Below are 26,092 nucleotides of genomic sequence, written 5' to 3'. Positions count from 1 at the left end.
GCTACCTAGGTAGCAGAATTCCTTAACTTCATCAACTTCGTGATCCCCAATTCCGCTGTTAAGTTTCTAGCTGTTCTCATTGCTGCTGCTTCTCATTACTTTCGTCTTTCTTCGATTTACTCTCAAATTATTCTCTTAAGAAATGTGCATATAATTTCTTAATCAACATAACAAGAAAGTATTTTCTTAAATAATATTGTACATGATGTAGCTGTACCGTAGTATCTTTAATACTCGGCCACGGAGGAGTTATTCTTGAATAAAGGAATGATATTGGACCTCAATACTTCGTGGGATATTCCTTCCTGTTTTGTGACCACTTTCAAACGACTTTGCATGTTCCCAACGTTTTTCGCTGAATATCCAATACCAGTTAGTTCCCATTATTCCTTCCGATTCTTTTTTTTTTTTTTTTTTTTGCGTTCCCTTAAGTTTTGTAACTCGCGTAGCCCTTCTATCGAGATCGCCCCATAAATTTCCTGGGAGTGAAGGTATCCTGACTGAGGTGCCATCTCAGTAACTTTGAGCCAGTTATAAGGTAGCAACTGTTTTAAAGATGTGATGTATACTTCACGTCTTTATCTCGTAAATGTTCGAATGTGGATCTAACCCTCAACGTTTCTGCACTCCTGCCCAAGTTTTGCCTTAGGGTGTTGAGCTACCCTTCCTCGTTTAACGTGTTTTCAAGGAAAACAATTTATTCAAATGGTTCAAATGGCTGTGGGCACTATGGGACTTAACTTCTGAGGTCATCAGTCCCCTAAAACTTACAACTACCTAAGGACATCACACACATCCATGCCCGGGGCACGATTCGAACCTGCGACCGTAGCGGTCGTGCGGTTCCAGATTGTAGCCCCTAAAACCGATCGGCCACTGCGGCCGGCTAAAGCAATTTGTCCCACATCAGTTGAAGTAATACAGCTCCATTCAAAACGCAGTCTCCGCAGTGTTTTATAGTAGGACGCAAATGTTGAACCTGCAACTCGTCTTCTGTTTTTTGTCTCACCACTGTATTTTCACCCGCCGAAAAGACTTTGAACTTGCTATTATCAGCAAATATAATGTCATCCCCACGTTCTGACCCTTTCAATCTGGTCCCTTGCGAAATGCAGCTTTTCCGTCGGGTCACTGTTCACGTATGGCTTTTTCCGTATCACTCCTCCGTTTTACTGTTTTTCTGTAATAACCTTCCCGATTGCTTAATGGCAGCAGCTGGAATGTAATTTTAGGTGAAGTTCACCGTGGATTACGCTTTATCTTATTTTCGATGGTAACACTTTAACCAAGGAGGGGTATGTCAACAGCCTGAGGCAAAATTTTAGCGGGATTACAGAAACGTTGAGGAATAGATCCGTGCTTCTTTTCCACTTAATTTCCTTGGCTGCTGTTTCCGCGAGTCAGATTCAGTACCATCCTCCTTCCTTAAATCGTTTTACAATACATATAACCGTACCTTTGGGTGTATTCAACAAACGACCAATATCTCTGTCACTGCGACCTTTCGCACGGTGGATGACGATAAGTTGTCGCTGTTCGAATTTACGTTAGTTGCTTTGCGTCCCAGTGCGACCGTGTTGACCTATAACATAGGTCACGTGACAGGAAGGAATAAAAAGTGAACGGACAGGCAGAAACAGTATGTATACACCACACACAACGCGCGTTTACAAAATGAAACTCGAACCATTGTCTTACATGACCGATCGTTGAGGTTTCAGTCCTTTATTGTGGTTCCAAAATAACTCTTTTCAAAAATATGTTTATTCACATTTTTCAATGATTCAATTACGCTTTGCTTTTTAACACCCATCTTTCTACTAATCCGGCCTATTTTGATATAAATTTAACACGTAATTAAGTAAATGATATTGAAAATGTTTAAAAATGGTGTCTGATCGATTGTTGTTGACAGACTCCGTGCTTTCGCAGGTGCGAAGCATTTCCGCTAGCAAAGACCCTCTCGCCTTGAACGTCACCAGTAGCAATAAGCCTGCCCCTGCCATATTGTCTGACAGCGCTGATAAGCTTTACTGGGCACGTCTTGCGTGGGCGGTGGTCTTTATTTTCGTAGCACGGTCGCCAGCGAGTCATTCGCGTGACATCTGAGTGTCTGTGGTTCACGCAACTTGGCGTAGCCTTCCACAATAGCTTTTACGAAAATGAGTATTCGGCGCGGTTTCCAGTTTAGAGACAGCACGTGACAGTTCACAAACGTCGGTATCAAATGGAGGTTGCTTCTTCCGTTGCTTCTCGCCGTGACATCCTGACCTGAACAAAACAGGCTGTACTGACAGATTCGAGCTAATTTTACCCAAATTGAGCTATAAATCATTTCAGGTCTCTTGAACTCGACATTGCATTTCTCTCTGAGTCGGAAAAGACTTGGGCGATCAGTTGAACAGAATTAATGGTATTTTAAAAAGAGGTTATAAGATGAGTATCAGTGAAAGTAAAACAAGACATATTCGATGGATGACATGCCAGGCGAACTGGTTGACCAGGTAAGCGGCGGGACCCGTCGTTCTTCGAAGAAGGCATGCTACGAGGGTCACTCCAAAAGAAATGCACAATATTTTTTAAAATCCATCTTTTATTCTACATGTTTGAAAGTTTTACAGTGTGTAGATACATCCTTTGGGAACAATATTTTCATTTCTCCACATAATTTCCATCCTTCTCAACTGCCATACGCCATCTTGGAACCAGCGCCTGTATACCCGCACGGTAAAATTCTGGACCAACCTGTTGGAGCGACTGTTTGACAGCATGCACAAGGGAGTCATCATCTTCAAACCTTGTTCCACAAAGAGAGTCTTTCAGTTTCCCAAAGAGGTGATAGTCACATGGAGCCAGGTCAGGACTGTAAGGTGGGTGTTTCAGTGTTGTCCATCCGAGTTTTGTGATCGCTTCCATGGTTTTTTGACTAACATGTGGCCGTGCATTGTCGTGCAACAACAAAACATCCTGCCTTTGCCGATGTGGTCGAACACGACTAAGCCGAGCTTGAAGTTTCTTCAGTGTCGTCACATATGCATCAGAATTTATGGTGATTTCACTTGGCATGATGTCCACAAGCAAGAGCCCTTCGGAATCGAAAAACACCGTAGCCATAACTTTTCCAGCAGAAGGTGTGGTTTTGAATTTTTTTTTTTTTCTTGGGAGAATTTGCATGATGCCACTCCATTGATTGCCTTTTCATCTCTGGTGAAAAATGAGATGGAGCTATGTTCAATCAACTGTCACGATTCTTCCAAGAAATTCATATCCACCATTCTCATACTGTTCCGAAAGTTCGCTGCATACCGTTTTTCTTGTTTCTTTGTGAGCCACTGTGAACATCCTGGGAACCCAACTGGCACAAACCTTTTTTAACACCAACATTTTCAGTATTCTGCAAACACTTCCTTCCCCTATCCCAACGTAGCGTGACAATTCATTCACTGTGATGCGTCTGTCAGCAGTCACCAATTCGTTAATTCTCTGCACATTGTCTGGCGTGTGTGCAGTACGAGGCATGCAGCAGCGAGGACAATCCTCAATATTTCCGTGCCAGCTTTCATCACATAAGCTGCTTGCCACCTACTAACTGTACTGCGATCGACAGCAGCATCTCCATACACCTTTTTCAACCACTTGTGGATGTTTCCCACTGTCTCATTTTCACAGCACAGGAATTCTATGACAGCACGTTGCTTCTGACGAACATCAAGTGTAGCAGCCATCTTGAAGACATGCTGTGACGGCGCCACTCACGGGAACAGGTTGAACTAAGTTTGAAAACAAGCGGGAAGGGTGTATCTACACAATGTAAAACTTTCCCACGTGCGGAATGCAAACTATATTTTTACAGAAATAGTGTGCATTTCTTTTGGAGTGACCCTCGTATAACTGTCACCTTGTACATAGCAGGTGCACGAGTGCGGGTTGTAGACATGTGGTTGACGAGATATGGAAGTTTGGGTGTGGCTGTGAATTGTGCTCAGATAGCCCAATGGTAAGGCAACCGCTCTCGAAAAGCGGGAAATCCGGGTTGGAGTCCCAGACCAGCAAAAATTTTAATTGTCGTCATTCAGTTATAGAGCTGCTGGTTGTTGATATTCGAAACTGCGAATAAATTTCGTGTAATGAGATCATTTCCGTATTACGTATTGGAATCCAGATATTTTTGATCAGACAATGTACCTTATCAAAATGCACTACGCAGCATCTTGTCGTTCTAAGAAAGTCCATTTTCGAACCAGATTGACTTTCTCAGCGACAAAGCACCAGTTATTGCGCTGTTCTTTTTTTTTTTTTTTTTTTTTTTTTTTTTTTTTTTTTTTTTTTTTTTTTTTTTTTCCACGCAGGGTTTGTGAGAACTCGCAACTGCGCCATGTCCTCATTCACGACTCTTCATGCGATTACTCCATGCTGACCATAAAGTCACCTTCATCCATGACTTCCAAGGAGCCTCTGCGAGAATTACCGGTAGTTGTGAGTCTAGTGGTCTCTGGTAACGATCACAAAGCCTATGATTTTTAGTACGAAAGACTTCATGAGGGCCCTTCCATATCTCTTATGTGGAATGACCCGACTAAATGTTGTTTAGGAATATTTTCTGAATGTTTTCGTACAAGGGACAGCGATGGCTTGTCAAGAGCAATTGCATTTCGCTCGATTTGTTTCCCCCATTTGTCTTTTAATTTTTATTGCACTAAAAACATCTACACAACAGTGCAAATTTCGACATTATGCGCTGTGGGAAACAAACGTGTTTCGTTCACTCACGGTATTTGCTTTTTGTTCACGTATTTTCTAGTTTTCGTTCTCCAGCTTGCATTCAGTATTGCTCGGTTCTCTGTCGGGTTAGTTTCCTCAGCAGTGGTGGCTGTACGTTAACACCGATACACAGCAGTATGGACAGGTTTACTAGTGGTGAGTTGGCGCATGTGCACCTAATGTTTGGGTTCGCTGAACGAAATACAAGAGAGGCACATCGACGCTATTCTGAGCTGTTCCCGCAGGAACGGCAGCCTCAACACAGTCCACGTGCATATGTTCGTACACTGCGTTTAGAGTTGTAGGCGTTGATGGTGCGTATTACAAACTTTTTCACTGTTGTGGGCGTACTTTCATAGAAACAATGATAATTGGGTAATTAACCTAGTAAATAATACACTAACGCAAAAAAATCATTGCACCAAGATAGAGTTGCGCGAGGTAAACAAAAGCTGGTAGGCTTGTTTCTAGACCTCAAAGATGATGCCTATTTAAATTTCGCGCCAGTCACATAAAAGTGTCGCCAGTAGCGCCACTATGAGGATGCAAATCAGGTTTGCTTTAAATACTCGCTGTAACGGTCGTGAGCATTAGTTACCTCTGACATCGGCCGTGGTGAGTAGATGTTAGTCAAGAATGCCTGTAAGAGACAAAGACTTAATTATCAACACCTCACTGAGTTTGAACGAGGAGATCCAAAAAGAATGGGCGCCAGACGGCTACGTGGCATTACCGAGAAGGAAGACCATCATGTTCGGCGTATGGCTCTAATTTATCATACTGCATTTGTAGCAGTAGTGTGAGCAGCAGTTGGCAACACTGTGATAAAACGAACAGTTACACATTAGTTACTTCAAGGGCAGCTCCGAACCAGACGTGCTGTAGCGTGCATCCTACTGACCCCCCAACCATCGCCATTTGCGACTTCAGTGGTGTCAAGCAAGAGCTCACCGGAGGCCAGGATGGCGGTCTGTTTCGTTTTCTGACGAAAGCTGTTTCTGCCTCGGTGCCAGTGATGGCCGTGTGTCGGTTAGGAGACCAGTTGAGGGCCTGCAACCAACCCGCCTGCGTGCTAGACACACTGGACCTACACCTGGAGTTATGGTTTGGAGTGCGATTTCGTATGACAGCAGGAGCACTCAAGTGTTTATCCCATGCACACTGACTGAAAATTTGTACGTCAGCCCTAGTGATTCGACCTGTTGTGCTACCGTTCATGAACATCATTCAGGGGTTGTTTTCCAACACGATGACGCTCTCCCACAGCTCGCTGTTGTAACCCAGCATACTCTACAGAGTGTCGACATTTTGTCTTGGGCCCCTCCCGCCGGTGGTTCGAGCCCTCCCTCGGGCATTGGTGTATATGTTGTCGTCAGCATTAAATTAGTTTAAGTAGCGTGTAAGTCTAGGAACCGATGACTTCAGCAGTTTGGTCTCTTAGGAATTCACACACACACATTTTTTTGTCTTGGCCTGCTGATCACCAGGTCTGTCTCCAGTCGAGCACATCTGAGACATCATCGAACGGCAACTACAGTGTCAAAACTGTGTGCCGGACCGAGACTCGAACTCGGGACCTTTGCCTTTCACGGGCAAGTTCTCTACCAACTGAGCTACCCAAGCACGACTCAAGCTCCGTCCTCACAGCTTTAGTTCTGCCAGTACCTCGTCTCCTACCTTCCAAACTTTGCAGAAGCTCTCCTGCGAACGTTGCAGAACTAGCACTCCTGAAAGAAAGGATATTGCGGAGACATGGCTTAGCCACAGCCTGGGGAATATTTCCAGAATGACATTTTCAGCCTGCAGCGGAATGTGCGCTAACATGAAACTTCCTGGCAGATTAAAAAACTTTGCCGGCAGTTGTGGCCGAGCGGTTCTGGACGCTACAGTCTGGAACCGCGCGACCGCTACGGTCGCAGGTTCGAATCCTGCCTTGGGCATGGATGTGTGTGATGTCCTTAGGTTAGTTAGGTTTAAGTAGTTCTAAGTTCTAGGGGACTCATGACCTCAAAAGTTAAGTCCCATAGTGCTCAGAGCCATTTGAACCATTTTTTAGATTAAAACTGTGTGCCGGACCGAGACTCGAACTCGGGACCTTTGTCTTTCGCGGGCAAGTGCTCTACCAACTGAGCTACCCAAGCACGACTCACGCCCCGTCCTTGAGCACTTGCTCGCGAAAGGCAAAGGTCCCGAGTTCGAGTCTCGGTCGGGTACACAGTTTTAATCTGCCAGGAAGTTTCTTAACAGCGCACACTCCGCTGCAGAGTGAAAATCTTATTCTGGAAACATTCTCCAGGCTGCGGCTAAGCCATGTCTCCGCAATATCATTTCTTTCAGGAGTGCTAGTTCTGCAACGTTCGCAGGAGAGCTTCTGTAAAGTTTGGAAGGTAGGAGGCGAGGTACTGGCAGAACTAAAGCTGTGAGGACGGAGCGTGAGTCGTGCTTGGGTAGCTCAGTTGGTAGAGCACTTGCCCGTGAAAGGCAAAGGTCCCGAGTTCGAGTCTCGGTCCGGCACACAGTTTTAATCTGCCAGGAAGTTTCATAACAGCGCACACTCCGCTGCAGAGTGAAAATCTCATTCTGGAAACTCCAGTGTCATCCATAAACAGCATTAATCGCCCCCATATTGACCGAACAATTGCAAGAGGCATGGTACTCCATCCCACAAACTGAAATCCGGCACTTGTGCAACACAGTGCACGCACGTTTTCACGCTTGCATTCAACATTGTGGCGGTTACACCGGTTATTAATGATTCAGCATTTCAGGTTTCCAATAGCATATCTCGCGCTTACATTAATCTGTGATCTTGCAATGTTAATCACTTAAATATGTTACCCACACAACGTACTCCCGAAATTTCAGTACTCTACATCAACTATTTTTTGATACTGCGATTTTTTCTGTCAGTGTAATTACAATATCACTCTGTAATGAGCTATTCGAGACCATGGGTCCACAATACCAAATAGTCAGAAGTACACGGTGAAAACCCTCCGAAATTTGTCGGTGGTATTCGGTTTCACTCTGACACTTATTACCGTGACTTTTACGGTTTTTCGTTCACGACATACACAGGCTGGCCGTTTATTGAAAGAACGTGCCAGCGCGGGACCGCTAATGACGCGTGAAGGTGACGGTACTGGTGGGAAGTTCGGCTGCTGATACTGCGACCATCTGCCCGACACACACGTTTTCCGCCACATCACAGTAACTTGGCCGGCCGGTGTGGCCGTGCGGTTCTAGGTGCTTCAGTCTGGAACCGCGTGACCGCTACGGTCGCAGGTTCGAATCCTGCCTCGGGCATGGGTGTTTGTGATGTCCTTAGGTTAGTTAGGTTTAAGTAGTTCTAAGTTCTAGGGGACTGATGACCACAGATGTTAAGTCCCATAGTGCTCAGAGCCATTTGAACCACAGTAACTTGTGCAATCCTCTCGCAGAGTTACGAGCGGCTTTTACGCGCTGTCGCTTCTTGCCTACCGTTATCTCCTCTCGGTCATAATGACCTCTGCATTCCGTATTTTAGCAAACTGCTGTTTCTTTTCAGAAGGAGAGACGATGAAACAGCGGTCTCGTTTCCAGATGCGCTCATACACAATGGGGTATTTGGCCGTTTTCAGGCACTCGTCTTAAATGGTTCATTATGTTATTTTATGCTCATAACATGCTTCTTTTCCTCATGAATTTCAGTATTTAAATACAAAACAGAAACAAAATTCACATATTTGAAAGCCCACTAAACGCTCCATTTGGGTCAGGTGACACCTGCGACGTCAACTGGCTAGCTGCTGCTACTATCGTAAAGCCCATTCAAAGTGATATCTTCTTTTGGAATTTACGCTTTGAAAAATGGGTTATAAATGCTATTTAGTACCACATTGTACAAGTACGTCCATAAAACCTCCTGAAAAACTTTCTTTTAAGTGTTCCAAAGAGTGAGAAGAAGTGTAAAATTTGGTTGCAGTGCACTTGTAGAGATCCAAATGGTCACTACTTGTGTTTATTTATGTGAATGGCTCTGAGCACTATGGGACTTGGGGAACTTCTGAGGTCATCAGTCCCCTAGAACTTAGAACTACTTAAACCTAACTAACCTAAGGACATCACACACATCCATGCCCGAGGCAGGATTCAAACCTGCGACCGTAGCAGCTGCGCGGTTCCAGACTGTAGCGCCTAGAACCGCTCGGCCACACCGGCCGGCTTATTTATGTGAAGATCCTTTTGATATAAGTAATGACTTCGTATGAGTATGATGTCGCTTGAAATGTAATAGGCAGTGTGCTTGGCTACAAATGCAATATTCGCGAGATCGATCCTCATTCGAAATGTTCCGCCCCCACTCCCCCACCCCCTCCTCCACTGTCCTGTTCTACTCGCTTAATATTACTGTCTCCTTAAGTTTACTTTATTCGGAATACGGTTACGTAAGAACTTTAAATTCTATATCATATTACATTCCAATATCAATATTCATTTATTAGCTTCATTTGACACCTGAACAATTTGAGATTAACCGCAAAGCTGGTGTTCGAGAAAGAGTATCTCACGCCTGAGTCTGGTGTAGCCCTTATTCTGAAGAATCTGGGAAAAGATTTAACGGTCTGCTACCACATTATTCTTCCCAAACAAGTCGTTGAGTATAATATTTGCCACTTCCTACTACGTCCACAGAGCGTATTGCAAAGCTCTCTGACTCTGACAAAGAGAAAAATTGAACATTATTTGGAACCTACGAGGAAATGTAATAAGATCAGGGCAGTTAGTTAGTCCTGCTCAATCAGTTTTAAATCATAGTGTTACAGCAGCGGTTAAGTATGGTTGGTTGGTTAACTTGGGGGAGGGGACTAAAAAGTGAGGTCATCGGTACCATCGGATTAGGGAAGGATCGGGAAGGAAGTCGGCCGTGCCCTTTCAAAGGAAGCATTCCTATATTTGCCTGAAGCGATTTAGGAAAATCACGGAAAACCTAAATCAGGATGGCCGGACGCGGGTTTGTACCGTCGTGCTCCCGAAAGCGAAGCTAGTGTGCTAACGACTGATCCACATTGCTCGGTTGTTAAGTATGCAGTAGAACAACAGATAACTTAAGGGGACCACACCCTGCCTATCTAACCCATGTTAATTTAGGCAAGTATTTGACCCATTTCTGAAAAAAACTATTTGATGCAGGACCTTAATATTTGTACTGTATGCTACATGATGCTAATAGAGTCAACTGTACTAAAATCTACTTTATCCATTTTATAGTTTTCAAGAAATACTTTTTTAAATTTATTAACAAAAATATTAAGTTTTTTCTGCAGAAAATATTTTTTGTGAACTTCCTAATGGGGAAATATTAATGACTGTAGTATCAGAGGTGGCTTTTTATGTTATGCAAAGTCTCTGAAAATTTCATTCATTTATCTATGAGGGTTTCTGATATATGGGGCATATGTACTGAAAATTTTAGTTTGCGGGAAATTGACTTTAAAGAAAAAACTTCTTAAATTTGTTACTTACAGTTAATTAAAACTGTCCTGCTGCATATGATGGCCCTTCTATGGTCTCTACCAGGTCTTCCAGCTTCTTTTTCATCTTCCTGGATGTTTGTCTTGCTTTCTTGGCCATATTAGATGCAGACCTGTCTCCATCAACTATCCTCATTTTATCGCAATGTTGCAGCCCAGTGATCATATTTTCACCAGGATTAATTCCCAGCTTTTTCAGTACCCAACACTTTCTAATATTACCACAACTGAATGTTTGTATTTGCACCACGAATTTTCTCCTGATGGACACAATCCATGACATGGCTTATCATCAGTAAAGGACTTCTGGAGGAATATGGCCCAAACATCTCTCTTCATTGCCTCCAGATTTTCTGTATTTCTCCTAATTGCCTGCCCATAGTATACCTGCAAGTTTTCTATTTCAGTTTTAGTTGACCGACCCTGTCCGGTCAACAATTTTCCATCTTATAATTTTTTTCCTCTCATATCAACAGTTAGTTTTCTCAACCTTGTTCCCAAACGTCTTTGAACATGGCCTACACATTCTATTTTCCTAATAATGGCATCTCCATATGGCTTAGAGTTGATAATGGGTGGGTTGACAGTGGGTGACAGAAAAGAGGGCGTGGCACATAAATACACGTGGTAGGAAAATGCTCTTTAAATGCTCGAAAAAAAATTTTTTCAGCAAAATTCTTTTCAGAGTTCTTAAATGAAACCTTTATCAATCGAAATATGATGAAAACCGAAAATCGATTTTTTTCGACCTGAACCCTCAAGGTTCAGCTGCGTCAGCTGCAAATTTGATACGTATAATTTTCTCGTGGTCTAAACTAATGATCTACAGGAACAGAAAAACTGCATTGTTTAAAGTGGCTTGAAGGCAAAGACGATGATGCACCACAGTCCACCACGACTGTTACTAAGCTGGCGGGAAATACGAAAATTGAGAAAAGAGGTATCTGGGAAACAGTAACAGTTCTGACAACGACCACAGAAATTGACAATCAGAATTATCTTCTGAATGAATAGGTTTCCACTGTGTTTTATTGTGCAGATTTTGTCAGGTTGCCCTGGAAAACCGTTCAAACATGGTCCCAGCAACTATCAGTCTTCATAAAATTCCTTTCATTTATTACTTAAAAGATGTAAATGCGTTTTCCATGAGTAAATAACTAAACTGTTTGCTGACAAAGTACGTAAAAACACTAGTAAGTCCAGCTAACACTACTGTAACAGGTATAGCTTCGTCTTACTCCTAACCTGTGACGACACCAGAACTTCAACCAGTAACAGAGCGTTTTCGATCACATGACCAAATCTCGAAATTTGATGATTTTTAAGCTTTAATTGCAGAAGAATAACAAATTTTGTGAGAATAATGACCTAAAATGCTATTTGAATGTTATAATCATTCAGAATAACAACAATCGGAACAATATTTTTAACATAGGAAAATAGCCTATTTGGGCCTTTGTTTTTGTGAACGTTCCTAGGTCTGTCCGTTCATTCTATTCAGTACCTCCTCATTAGTTATGTGATCTACACATCTAATCTTCAGCATTCTACTGTATCATCTCATTTCGAAAGCTTCTATTCTCTCCTTGTCTAAACTATTCACCGTCCATGTTTCACTTCCATACGTGGCTACACTCCACACAAATACTTTCAGGAACGAATTCCTGGCACTTAAATCTATACTCGATGTTAACAAACTTCTCTTCTTCAGAATCGCTTTCCTTGCCATTGTCAGTCTACATTTTATATCCTCTCTTCTTCGACCATCATCAGTTATATTGCTCCCCAAACAGCAAAACTCATCTACTACTTTAAGCGTCTCATTTCCAAATCTAATTCCCTCAACATCACCTGATTTAATCCGACTTCATCCCATTACCCTCGTTTTGCTTTTGTTGATGTTCATCTTACATCCTCCTTTCAAGACACTGTCCATACCGTTCAATAGCTCTTCCCGGTCCTTCACTGTCTCTGACAGAATTACAGTGTCATCGGCAAACCTCAAAGTTTTTATTTTTTCTCCATGGATTTTAATTCCCACTCCAAATTTCTCTTTTGTTTCCTTTACTGCTTGCTTAATATACAGATCGAATAACATTGGGGATAGGCTACAACCCTGTCTCTCTGCTTTCCTAACCACTGCTTCCCATTCATGCCCCTCGACTCTTATAACTGCCATCTGCTTTCTGTACAAATTGTAAATAGCCTTTCACTCCCTGTATTTTACCCCTGCCACCTTCAGAATTTGAAAGAGGGTATTCCAGTCAACATTGTCAATTTCTCTAAGTCTACAAATGCTAGAAACGTAGTTTTGCCTTTCTTAACCTATCTTGTAAGATAAGTCGTAGGGTCAGTATTGCCTCACGTGTTCCATCATTTCTACGGAATCCAAACTGATCTTCCCCGAGATCGGCTTCTACCAGTTTTTCCATTCGTCTGTAAAGAATTCGTGTTAGTATTTTCATAATACTAAATTATAAGGGGCTTGTCACGAAGCAACAGCTCAGCGTGCGGGGTTGAGGCATAACGTTACAGAACAGAGGTTAGGTCGATAGAGAATTCGATTCCTGCTGTATCTGAATTTTTTAACGTTAGCTTTCTCTATAAGTTTGTGGGATTTCCTTGTTGTTATTGTTGTCGTCGTCTTCAGTCCTGAGACTCGTTTGATGCAGCTCTACATGCAACTCTATTCTGTGCAATCTTCTACATTTCCTAGTACCTACTGCAACCTACATCCTTCTGAATCTGCTTAGTGTATTCATCTCTTGGTCTCCCTCTATGATTTTTACCCTCCACGCTGCCCTCAAATACTAAATTCGTGATCCCTTGATGCCTTAGAACATGTCCTACCAACCGATCAATTCTTCTAGTCAAGTCGTGCCACAAACTCTTCTTCTCCCCAATTTTATTCAGTGCCTCCTCATTAGTTACATGATATACCCATCCAATCTTGAGCATTCTTCTGTACCACCACATTTCGGAAGCTTCTATTCTCTTCTTGTCCAAACTATTTGTCGTCCATGTTTCACTTCCGTACATGGCTACACCCCATACAAATACTTTCAGAAAAGACTTCCTGATGCTTAAATCTATACTCGATGTTAACAAATTTCTCTTCTTCAGAAACGCTTTCCTTCCCATTGCCAGTCTGCATTTTATATCCCCTCTACTTCGACCATCATCAGTTATTTTGCTCCCCAAATAGCAAAACTCCTTTACTACTTTAAGTGTCTCATTTCCTAATCTAATTGCCTCAGCATCACCCGACTTAATTTTTCTTAAGAGATTAATAGAAATAATTTCTATAATACCTGATGTTATCAGGTTAGTTTCTTCGATTTGTTGAACTTTTTTAATGTGGTGACCTTACTGACTGGATGTACCTTTTCGTCTTATTACATGTTCACGGGTATTGGACTTTTTATTTATGTATACCAAAGACAGAACTACATGACTAGCATATGGGCAAGGGAGGAAATGGGCGTTTAATAGAGCTAACTCGTGGATTGTACTTGCGCCATTTTCGTAAACATTATTGTTTGCGAGCCAAATAAAGTCCTGCTGTCGGAGAGCGCTGAGAGAGCAAACTCACGTTAACCTGTGTCCTGTGTGCCGGCGCTGTCTCTCGTGACTTTGGATATCAAACCTGCGTGCACATCAACGTTAGCCGCCTCGTCCCGCGTGCCGACGGCTTCAGACAAAAGTGATTATACCACTTTAGATCTCTCCGCACTAGTAGTGTAGACAAATTAGACTTTTGCTTCAAAGTTTACATCGGTTCAGCAGTTAGGCCACAATCGGTCGTTAAAGATCGGCAGCGTTTAGCAACTTGGTGGACCGGTCAGATATGCTCGTGTTCCAACGGCTGTATTTTACGACTGCTGTTGTTGAGACTCATTTCTCGCCCATAAAGCTTTCATTCAAATAGGCACAGCTTGGAACTAAACAAGCACCGACATTGTGTAATGTGTGTGGTTACTTGGGAGGTTGTGGCGGATATAGTGGTGCCAACGGCAAAGTTTCATTCTCAAGAAAATAAAATAAAATAAAAATAAAAATGTTCTGTAGTTTCCTTCAACATATCTCGTACTTTCTCCACGTTTACGATATTCTTGCTTGAAAAGTGTAACCTATATTCAGAGTCCATAATATATGGACTAATAGATTGCTCGTAAAGTTAAGGTATGTCTGCAGCAATATGTATATTCTGCATCCCATTCGCGTATTGTGAGTGGGACGAAAGCCTGTCGACAAATCCCCGTATAAAGCTGGAATTTCTTCGACATTACTGGCGAAGTAATTTCGCGGGATGTTTATGGGTGGAGAAAATACGTGTTTTAAATTTATGAAGCGAGCGATCTCGAGCCTCAATAAACAACTGGTATGTCGGACAGCTAGAGAACTGCGTGGGCGTCTATCGACAGGCACTGTGCGGCTATCGATCCCAGCGTTCTCGTGGCGTCATACCCCAGACAACAGACAGCGAATTACTGTCGCGGACTATCGTCCGGCCTCGAAGAGTGTGCCTCCTTTGGCTTCACTATCTAATCGCCCAAAAAGCGCGTGCGATATGTAATCAGTACAGGAGGGCAGAAGGCACACCAGGAAGCTGGGAGTTGTTTCACTTAGAGTCTCCAGAAACATATGGCTAACCGTTGTTTAAGGACCGTATTAAGAGTGTACTGTTTTAGTCTTCAGTGGACTACCTTCAACGGAAGTGCGCGGCATAATCTCGGACGAGCATTTTAGCTGGGTAGAACAAACTGTCGTGGCATGCTGGAAACCTCTCTCTTCTCTATATGCAATCAAAAATTTGGGAAACTTCTTCCACGCAAAAGTAAAACAAAAAATAGTCCAGTCTGCAGTCGTGCCGAATCTTTACTACTGTGATGAAGTTCGTCATGGCAAAAATTGTGAAACTACAGACGACTCGAGCTAGTCATGAATGCTTCGTAGGATATGTAACATTCTTTGGTTGACCACCTGTCTTTCCTATGCTCAGATAGTGTGAGTGAGACAGGATAGGCGACCAGATTTTCACACGCTCTGATTTCTTCATCAGTTTCTTAGTCACTAATGTCCTCAATATCTGTGTCTGACATCAGACATCCATTGTAATTCCGTTACTGTAATACATCATACAACTTGGCTGTACTCCTCTGAATAATACCAGGTCTTTCAGCCGTATGAGTCTGGAACAAACAAGCATGTCATCATTGTGCTACCCAAAATAACTCTGCATTCAAGAGGAGATTAATGTTTTACATGTTGTCATTAGCCAAACCTGCCCCTCGTCATTGCCCATCCGTCTACGTTGTGTCCAACAGCGAGCCAGTATTTCCCTCAAGTTGTCAACACTACCCACGTTTTCGTTGTCTCTGTCTACAGGGCGAGTTAAAAGATATCACACAGGACGAAGACTACATTGGTAACTTGGTAGTCTTGGCCCATAGGACAAAGTCGTATTCTGAAATATGACAGGAACGATCATTCGAAGCACAAAAGGTTAGTACGCATGAGTTCTAAAATGCGGACCTTAAGACGTATGAGCACTTCTTCATCTTTGGCACTGTGAAACAAATCTCTTCTGCCGCAAGTACTTTGCTATCCATACTCTGAGAAGTGGTATTATGGACCAACACAAGAAAAAAATGTCCAGTAAACATGGTCTCTATAAAGTGCTTACCTTATAAGATATGCATTTTAGAGCCAATGTTTACTACACTATTTTGCTTCGAATGATCATACCTGCCACATCTTTCACTACTATTTTGTCCTATGGGCTAAGACTACTGAGTCACCAATGCAGACTTTGTCCTACGAGACATGACTTTTAAATCACCCTGTACTTCTGTTTTGTTTTTTTTTTTTTTTCCCTCCATCTCGTCTGCCTACCATACATCTCTGTTAAATGTCGTCACTAGCATGGGAAAAAAATGACTATGAAATTACTTAACACACTGTTAATCAGACTGAGATTCCTGGAGGAAATTTTAACTCTGCAGTGTAGTGTGCGCTGTTTCGAAACTTCCTAGCAGATGAAATCTGTGTGTTGGACTGCGACTCGAACCTGGAACCTTGCGTTTCACGACCAATGCCCTTAGGCTGAGCTACATTTAGAAAAGAGGGACCAGTTGAAGTAGAAGAGGTTCTTCGCTCCTAACAGTTTATTGTTGCGAACTGCAATGGAAAACTGATATCCTCTTGATAAACCAAACTCAAAGCCACCTAAAATCTAGAATCATCTTGTGTTAATTGTACTCGATAGCTAAACTTTAGAAACGAAAATTCCTCTTGAAACTAAAATTTGGTGAAATATCGAAATTCTCTTAAAATGCATCTAGTATTAATCCCATGGTCGTTTTTAAGAATAATTCTTGCTGACACCGCTGTTCTTGAAAAACTAAATCTTCTTGGACGCGAAAATTTCGTCTTGAAATTAAAACTCTTTCTTCACGTTGCAAGAAAGGCGTTTCCTGATATATGAAATTAAAAATTCTTCTTCAGTTCAAGAGTGCACAAAAGCGTAAAAATCATTTGAAACCTTCGCGTACTGGCCAATAGAAAATTTGGAAGAATCCCCTATGTGAGTCCTCTTCTTGTAATTAAACTTCCTCGTTTCGAAAAAGTTCGTGTAAAACAACTATTACACCTCTCATTAACAAGGATTCCATAAAGAGGAATATCTGCCGTAGATCTTCTTTTTATATGTAAAAGCTGACCGCCTGCGTAGCCCAATGGAGTCGGCGCATTATCTCGGCGTGTTCGATCAGAGGATTGACCACCATGCATAATAAAAAACTAAGTGAAATTCTACTCGAGAGAGTTTTAAAGGCACAGAACCACTGACGAAAAACAACGAAGAAATGAATCGAGAAAGAAAAGAGACAACACCAAAAATGTTAGCGTCGCTGGCGGCGGGCAGATGGATCGGGGTTCGTTTCCCGGTACCTCCTCAGACTTTTTTCTGAGGTGGGGAGCTTTCGTACGGGGTCCATTCTGCGCTTGTGCAGCCAAATGAGGAGCTGCTCGAATAAACAAACAGCGGCATCATCAGGATTCAGGATTCATCTACTGGCAATAGCGGCTGGTGGGATTGGCTGCATGCTGATCACTGGTCGCACGATCATACCCGTAGATCGCTCCTCGTACTGCCTTGTAGGCAGGAGTCGGCTAATCGGAACAGGCCGAAGCTTAATCCGTGAGTGGTGTTTGCGTATGAAAGTGCTCACGTATCCTGTCAGAATCTTGCTACATTCCAAGATGCTACTCCAGGCGGGTGTAAAATGAATGTGCGCAACGGATAATACTGAACGCTAAAAATGAAGATTTGTCCCTGTCTGACTACCCACTGAGGCAGATCTTAGGATCTCTTAATGATGATATCTCCTCCTTCTTGCTCTTTAACATATAAATTACAACATAAATGGATGATTAAGGGAACACGTAACTATAAAATGATAAATGCTGTTCCTGCTTGTACGTTTATTGTAGATTAAAACTCGTTTATTACAACTGTTTATATATCAATGTCCAATGGACATAAAGAGATACAAATGAATTTCCTAACTAATACGATTGATCAATTGCCAAAATTTGCCCCTTTTTATGGTTACACGATCTAATATAAATAACGAGAAATGACAGACATCACCTACGTTCCAAGCACTAGAAGACACTACTTTCAAAGATGATCTACAGTGCTGTGCAACCTCGGTGGAAATAAAATTTACATGATCACAGCTGTTTAGATTTATAGCCCTAATAAGACGAAGCAATTTGCAATATCACCGTATGTACTGCGTCCGGTGAGTCAGAGTGATGGTATTCGTACACGTCTGCAACGATGGAAGAACTCCAGCCACAAAATAAAAACTCTTTCAAACACTAGGATGGCAGAAGGCGGTCCTCTGACTAGTATGATCTAATACTGTCTTCTCCTCTCTGTGTGCTACAGACAAGAAGCGCGAGTTCCCAGCCACAAGGACGGAATTCAGATAACGTCTCTACGTGATTATAGACAGAGGGAACTCTCTCAATCACTGAACGCTGCATACTCAACGACGACTCCCTACCCGGAGGCGAAGTCCAGAATCGTAAAAGTTCGCAACAGTACAGTGCCTAACCGTTATAACTACAAAATATCCCGAGAGCAAAGACAGCACGTCCGTCTGTACCAACAAAACCTGATACTGAGCGACCATCCAACATGGGCGCTCAAAACCGAAGACCTCTTCTCTCCACTGTTGACTTCCCAGCAAAACTCGGCTCCCCTCCCTCGTAACTGCAGAAGGCCAATCCTATTTTCGAAACGCCGGAATATTCTCCCTCTCTACAGATTCTTCTGAACGCCAACCAACCATATTTTAGTCTTTTGTCGTCCAGCGCGGAAAGTTTGCGAGGAAATACCTATACTCCTACAATGGTAGCCCCCCCATGAACCATGGACCTTGCCGTTGGTGGGGAGGCTTGCGTGCCTCAGCGATACAGATGGCCGTACCGTAGGTGCAACCACAACGGCGGGGTATCTGTTGAGAGGCCAGACAAACGTGTGGTTCCTGAAGAGGAGCAGCAGCCTTTTCAGTAGTTGCAGGGGCAACAGTCTGGATGATTCACTGATCTGGCCTTGTAAAATAAACCAAAACGGCCTTGCTGTGCTGGTACTGCGAACGGCTGAAAGCAAGGGGAAACTACAGTCGTAATTTTTCCCGAGGGCATGCAGCTTTACTGTATGATTAAATGATGATGGCGTCCTCTTGGCTAAAATATTCCGGAGATAAAATAGTCCCCCATTCGGATCTCCGGGCGGGGACTACTCAAGAGAACGTCGTTATCAGGAGAAAGAAAACTGGCGTTCTACGGATCGGAGCGTGGAATGTCAGATCCCTTAATCGGGCATGTAGGTTAGAAAATTTAAAAAGGGAAATGGATAGGTTAAAGTTAGATATAGTGGGAATTAGTGAAGTTCGGTGGCAGGAGGAACAAGACTTTTGGTCAGGTGAATACAGGGTTATAAATACATAATCAAATAGGGGTAATGCAGGAGTAGGTTTAATAATGAATAAACAATAGAAGTGCGGGTAAACTACTACAAACAGCATAGTGAACGCATTATTGTGGCCAAGATAGACACAAAGCCCATGCCTACTACAGTAATACAAGTTTATATGCCAACTAGCTCTGCAGATGATGAAGAAATTGTTGAAATGTATGATGAGATAAAAGAAATTATTCAGGTAGTGAAGGGAGACGAAAATTTAATAGTCATGGGTGACTGGAATTCGTCAGTAGGAAAAGGGAAAGAAGGAAGCATAGTAGGTGAATATGGATTGGGGGGAAGAAATGAAAGAGGAAGCCGTCTGGTAGAATTTTGCACAGAGCATAACTTAATCATAGCTAATACTTGGTTCAAGAATCATACAAGAAGGTTGTATACCTGGAAGAATCCTATAGGTACTAAAAGGTATCTGATAGATTATCGTATAATGGTAAGACAGAGATTTAGGAATCAGGTTTTAAATTGTAAGACATTTCCAGGGGCAGATGTGGACTCTGACCACAATCTATTCGTTATGATCTGTAGATTAAAACTGAAGAAACTACAAAAAGGTGCTAATTTAAGGAGATGGGACCTGGATAAACTGGAAGAACCAGAGGTTGTACAGAGTTTCAGGGAGAGCATAAGGGAACAATTGACAGGAATGGGGGAAAGAAATACAGTAGAAGAAGAATGGGTAGCTCTGAGGGATGAAGTAGTGAAGGCAGCAGACGATCAAGTAGGTAAAAAGACGAGCGCTAATAGAAATCCTTGGGTAACAGAAGAAATATTGAATGTAATTGATGAAAGGAGAAAATATAAAAATGCAGTAAATGAAGCAGGTAAAAAGGAATACAAACGTCTCAAAAATGAGATTGACAGGAAGTGCAAAATGGCTAAGCAGGGATGGCTAGAGGACAGATGTAAGGATGTAGAGGCTTATCTCACTAGGGGTAAGATAGATACTGCCTACAGGAAAATTAAAGAGACCTTTGGAGAGAAGAGAACCACTTGTATGAATATCAAGAGCTCAGATGGAAACCCAAATCTAAGCAAAGAAAGGAAGGCGGAAAGGTGGAAGGAGTATTAGAGGGTTTATACAAGGGCGATGTACTTGAGGACAATATTATGGAAATGGAAGAGGATGTAGATGAAGACGAAATGGGAGATAAGATACTGCGTGAAGAGTACTGAAAGACCTGAGTCGAAACAAGGCCCTGGGAGTAGACAACATTCCATTAGAACTACTTGCGGCCTTGGGAGAGCCAGTCATGACAAAACTCTACCATCTGGTGAGCAAGACGTATGAGACAGGCGAAATACCCTCAGACTTCAAGAAGAATATAATAATTCCAATCCCAAAGAAAGCAGGTGTTGACAGATGTGAAAATTACCAAACTATCTGTTTAATAAGTCACAGCTGCAAAATACTAACGCGAATTCTTTACAGACGAATGGAAAAACTGGTAGAAACGGACCTCGGGGAAGATCAGTTTGGATTCCGTAGAAATGTTGGAACACGTGAGGCAATACTAACCTTACGACTTATTTTAGAAGAAAGATTAAGAAAAGGCAAACCTACGTTTCTAGCATTTGTAGACTTAGAGAAAGCTTTTGACAATGTTAACTGGAATACTCTCTTTCAAATTCTGAAGGTGGCAGGGGTAAAATACAGGGAGTGTAAGGCTATTTACAATTTGTACACACAGCAGATGGCAGTTATAAGAGTCGAGGGGCATGAAAGAGAAGCAGTGGTTGGGGAGGGAGTGAGACAGGGTTGTAGCCTCTCCCCGATGTTATTCAATCTGTATATTGAGCAAGCAGTAAAGGAAACAAAAGAAAAATTCGGAGTAGGTATTAAAATTCATGGAGAAGAAATAAAAACTTTGAGGTTCGCCGATGACATTGTAATTCTGTCAGAGACAGCAAAGGACTTGCGTGGTGTCACCGCCAGACACCACACTTGCTAGGTGGTAGCTTAAATCGGCCGCGGTCCATTAGTACATGTCGGACCCGCGTGTCGCCACTGTCATGATCGCAGACCGAGCGCCACCACAAGGCAGGTCTCGAGAGACGGACTAGCACTCGCCCCAGTTGTACGACGACTTTGCTAGCGACTACACTGTCGAAGCCTTTCTCTCATTTGCCGAGAGACAGTTAGAATAGCCTTCAGCTAAGTCCATGGCTACGACCTAGCAAGGCGCCATTTGTAACATTGCATGTATCTCCAGATGTCTCATCAAGAGCGATGTACCACAAGGATGGAATAAAGTTAAGTATTTCCGCAGCTACGTACTTTTCTTTATAGCATTCATTACGTATCTTGTTTCAGACCTCACGCTATCCTTCGTGCGCTTATAGCGTGCATCTCGGCCACCCTCAAACACACTGTGTCGGCTCTCGTGTCGACACAACAACTTGGAAGAGCAGTTGAATGGAATGGACAGTGTCTTGAAAGGAGGATATAAGATGAACATCAACAAAAGCAAAACGAGGATAATGGAATGTAGTCAAATTAAATCGGGTGATGCTGAGGGAATTAGATTAGGAAATGAGACACTTGAAGTAGTAAAGGAGTTTTGCTATTTAGGGAGTAAAATAACTGATGATGGTCGAAGTAGAGAGGATATAAAATGTAGACTGGCAATGGCAAGGAAATCGTTTCTGAAGAAGAAAAATTTGTTAACATCGAGTATAGATTTAAGTGTCATGAAGTCGTTTCTGAAAGTATTTGTATGGAGTGTAGCCATGTATGGAAGTGAAACATGGACGATAAATAGTTTGGAAAAGAAGAGAATAGAAGCTTTCAAAATGTGGTTCTACAGAAGAATGCTGAAGATTAGATGGGTAGATCACATAACTAATGAGGAGGTATTGAATAGAATTGGGGAGAAGAGCAGTTTGTGGCACAACTTGATTAGAAGAAGGGATCGGTTGGTAGGACATGTTCTGAGACATCGAGGGATCACCAATTTAGTATTGGAGGGCAGCGTTGAGGGTAAAAATCGTAGAGGGAGGCCAAGAGATGAATACACTAAGCTGATTCAGAAGGATGTAGGCTGTAGCAGGTACTGGGAGATGAAGAGGCTTGCACAGGATACAGTAGCATGGAGAGCTGCATCAAACCAGTCTCAGGACTGAAGACCACAACAACAACAACATACAGTGGTAGGCTTCTCAGAGTAAAAGTCCTCGGAAATAAAACAGCCTGCGTGATTTCTAAGATGAGGCTTCCTCGTTCCTCTCTGCTGCGTCCAAGATTTTCAGTTTTTTCCGAAGTATTATCCCGTTATCCTTCCGGGCCCGGTACAACACGGGCCGGCCGCCGCTGTATTGTGGTGCAGTGCTCAGCTGCCCCGACCACCCTCTGTCTTGTCTACTTCCTGTGTTAAGCAGGACCAACACACCTGTGCGCGCTTTTCCACCCAGGGCTTGAGTTCCGCCTGCCATTTCTGTTGTGGATTGGCAGGAGAGCCAACCCAGGATTATAGAGGAAGTCGAAAGGCACGCGTTTTAGCTCACGCAGGCTGGCGTGAGGTCTGGAAGAGGACAAGGAATTTAGACTTTAAAAAAAAAAGGATGTAGCTGGTGGAATACTTAACTTTAATCCATTAATGTTGAACGTAGCTCTTGTCTGTACATTATTTACAATATCAATAGTAACTGAACATGGCGCCTTGCTAGGTCGTAGCAAATGACGTAGCTGAAGGCTATGCTAACTATCGTCTCGGCAAATGAGAGCGTATTTTGTCAGTGAACTATCGCTAGCAAAGTCGGTTGTACAACTGGGGCGAGTGCTAGGAAGTCTCTCTAGACCTGCCGTGTGGCGGCGCTCGGTCTGCAATCACTGATAGTGGCGACACGCGGGCCCGACGTATACTAATGGACCGCGGCCGATTTAAAGGCAACCACCTAGCAAGTGTGGTGTCTGGCGGTGACACCACAATTTCATTTCCACTGGCGTTCTAACCTCTACTAGTACAGGCAATCATTCATTACGCCATTTTGTACTCCATCACCTTTCACGCAATAAGCGTTAACAACTATTTACAAAGTGTATGTGACAATGTCATCCTTCTTTAAATATTCATATATACGATGTACAACCTACCAAATGATACATAATTCCAGTTGTAAATCACTGCAAGGTATGTAGATGAGTGCTTGTAAGGTGGGAAATTATAGCCACTTTACAGCACCAACACCTCTGGAAAGATCATCAACTCAAGTATCCATCGCCCTGTAATTTCCTTTTCCTCATGCTTGCCTGCAGTAAATTCATCTTGCATAAGCCACTCTGTATCCCCCGCATCTAGCACTAAATTGCCGTAATGGCATAACTTTGATGTCGTCAAGATTTTTGACTAGCTCCTTATTACCTTATGTTCTAACTCTATTGTTACTTAGACTCAAGGACCAAACTAAGGAATCTGTGAAAATGTTTCCTGATAGAAAGTTTTGAATGCTGCTCATTAATGTAGGCAATCTATTTGCTTACAAGCTCGAGATCCTGTCTTTAGGGTCAGCCCATAAAGTTCCCCAGTATCCATTCAAGTGCATTCTTACTTGCCGTAGCGAAATGCATCCCATGCGATATTAGAGGTGCCTTCAGTTTGTATGTAATTCCACGATGTCCTGGTAATTAATATCAGTTTCACACCCGCCACTAATTCCGAAAAATAAAAAGAAGCGCTTCTGAAACTATCAGATGGCATTCATTAAATATTGGGAGTCTACCAAACGTATTTTAAACCTTTTTTTCCTTTGGCATCTTTTATTCGGTTTTTACCTCGGAACTTGCCTTTCACGGGGCAACGCTGTTACCGACTGAGCTATCTACACAGGAATCACCATCCGCCCTCGCTGCTTTACTTCTTTCAATAAATATCCCTCACCTTTCAAATTTCACAGAAGTTGTCTTACATAGCACTGCTGGAAGGAAGGATATTGCGGAGCTATGGCTTAGTCACACAATAGGCGATTGCCTTCAGAAAGAATCTTCCGCCCCGGAGAGGAGTGCGTGCTGTTCTGCAACTTCCTATTAGATTAAACCTGTGTTGCTGACCAGGACTCGAACCTGGGACCTTGCCTTTCCTTGCTCAGTACATTCATAAGTCACACTATTGGTAAACTGCCCTGATTCCCGTGAGAATAAAAACTAAACAACAGACTTCGTGCCCTCTATGCCATACTGAGTCGAAGGCTTTGGCTACGTCTAGTAGCACTATCCCGCAGTAGCCTCTGTGGTTGAAGCCCTCCGTGGCTGCTTTAACCACTCTCATGATCTGTTGTGGGGCAGTGTGGTTCTGCCGGAATCCGAATTGGAAAATCGGCAGAAGTTGCTCTCTGGTAATGTGGTTCTGTATGGGTATTAGCAGGAGGCGCTCATAGATCTTGCTGAGAGTTGGCAAGAGGCTAATCGGCCTGTAGTGCTGCGGGAATAGAGGGTCTTTCCCTGGTCTGTGTATCGCGGCCACTTCCGCGTGTTTCCAGCAAGCTGGGAACTCGCGGGAACGAGTAATCTCATTGAAGACGCTTCTTTCAACTATAGTATTGGTTTGTTAGAGTTACGGAATGTCAACATTCATGGTGTTTCAAAGTCCACGTTGAACTGAATTTCTCTCCATCAGTTACACGGCCATTCATCGCAAGTCATTACGAGTAGGTCCAAGGAAAGAAGCTTCCTTAGCAAGACAGTACTACATCAGCTCTTCTTTCATCTTCTTCTTCTGAATTGCGTCAATAACTTTGATCAACCTTTCCCATTATCCTCTTGGAATCTACAAGATAATTCCAAGACTATAAATGTATACTAATATCGGCATACTTCAAACAGGGAAAAGTAACGGGGCCGGTTTAAGCAATGAAGGGGTCTATTTTACGCACCTGTTGTCTACATTTGTAGGCTTATAACCCAATATCTATGAGAAATATGGAAAACGTAGCACAACATAAAAGCTTTTTCCATTCTCGAAACACGTAACGGCGAAATGATAAGCAATTGACGCAAACGGCTTGTGCACTCCGCTACAGAGCAGTAGGAGCCTGAATTGATGTTTACACTTGGTCCCGCTAGAGTTCAGGACACTGCAGGGCCGAGAGATGAGGGTGTTGAGGGGGGGGGGGGGGGGAGTTCACTTTAGAGCACTTTCACCTAACAATAAATTTGAATTATCAACAAAAACCACAGATATGGTAACTTGTGGCCGCGTTTCCCACTGCATGCTGTTTGCTGTGCTGAGCAACAAACTGCATATTTTACTGCTTCTTGTATATTGGCCGGCCGCGGTGGTCTACCGGTTCTAGGCGCTCAGTCAGGAACCGCGCGACTGCTACGGTCACAGGTTCGAATCCTGCCTCGGGCATGGATGTGTGTGATGTCCTTAGGTTAGTTAGGTTTAAGTAGTTCTAAGTTCTATGGGACTTATGACCACAGATGTTGAGTCCCATAGTGCTCAGAGCCATTTGAACCATCTTGTATATTCTCTGCAGCCATAATAGCAAGGGCGAAGAAGAATTTTTGAAAAGGGCAGAGAGAAGAATATGGAGAGTTTTATTTGCACTGTATCGAATTCACCAAAATAAACATGCACCCCGTATATCAATAATATTTTACAGTCGCAGTGTTCAACAATCCATTATGAATTGAATCACATTTCACTTATTCATCATAATGATCTGACGAAATATCCGTGTGCTTGTACGCTGAGTTTGCGTCGGAATTACATCTACAGTAAATCTCTCATATAAACAACGGACCCAATCTAACTTAAAATTACTT

The 26,092-nt window shown here is 42.8% G+C and overlaps 1 protein-coding gene and 1 non-coding gene across 3 annotated transcripts in view; both read left to right on the top strand.

Annotated features, from left to right (window-relative positions):
- The window catches only part of LOC126201026 (uncharacterized), a 207,957-nt gene that overhangs the window by 30,475 nt on the left and 151,390 nt on the right, over window positions 1-26,092 (top strand). The window lies entirely within an intron of this gene.
- Window positions 7,202-7,276, top strand: Trnas-uga (transfer RNA serine (anticodon UGA)). Its single transcript has one exon. It is a non-coding gene; the product is annotated as a tRNA-Ser (tRNA).

This window comes from Schistocerca nitens, chromosome 1 (genome assembly GCF_023898315.1).
Source record: "Schistocerca nitens isolate TAMUIC-IGC-003100 chromosome 1, iqSchNite1.1, whole genome shotgun sequence".
NCBI classification, from domain to species: Eukaryota; Metazoa; Arthropoda; class Insecta; order Orthoptera; family Acrididae; genus Schistocerca; species Schistocerca nitens.
This window is presented reverse-complemented; position numbering and strand designations above follow the sequence as displayed.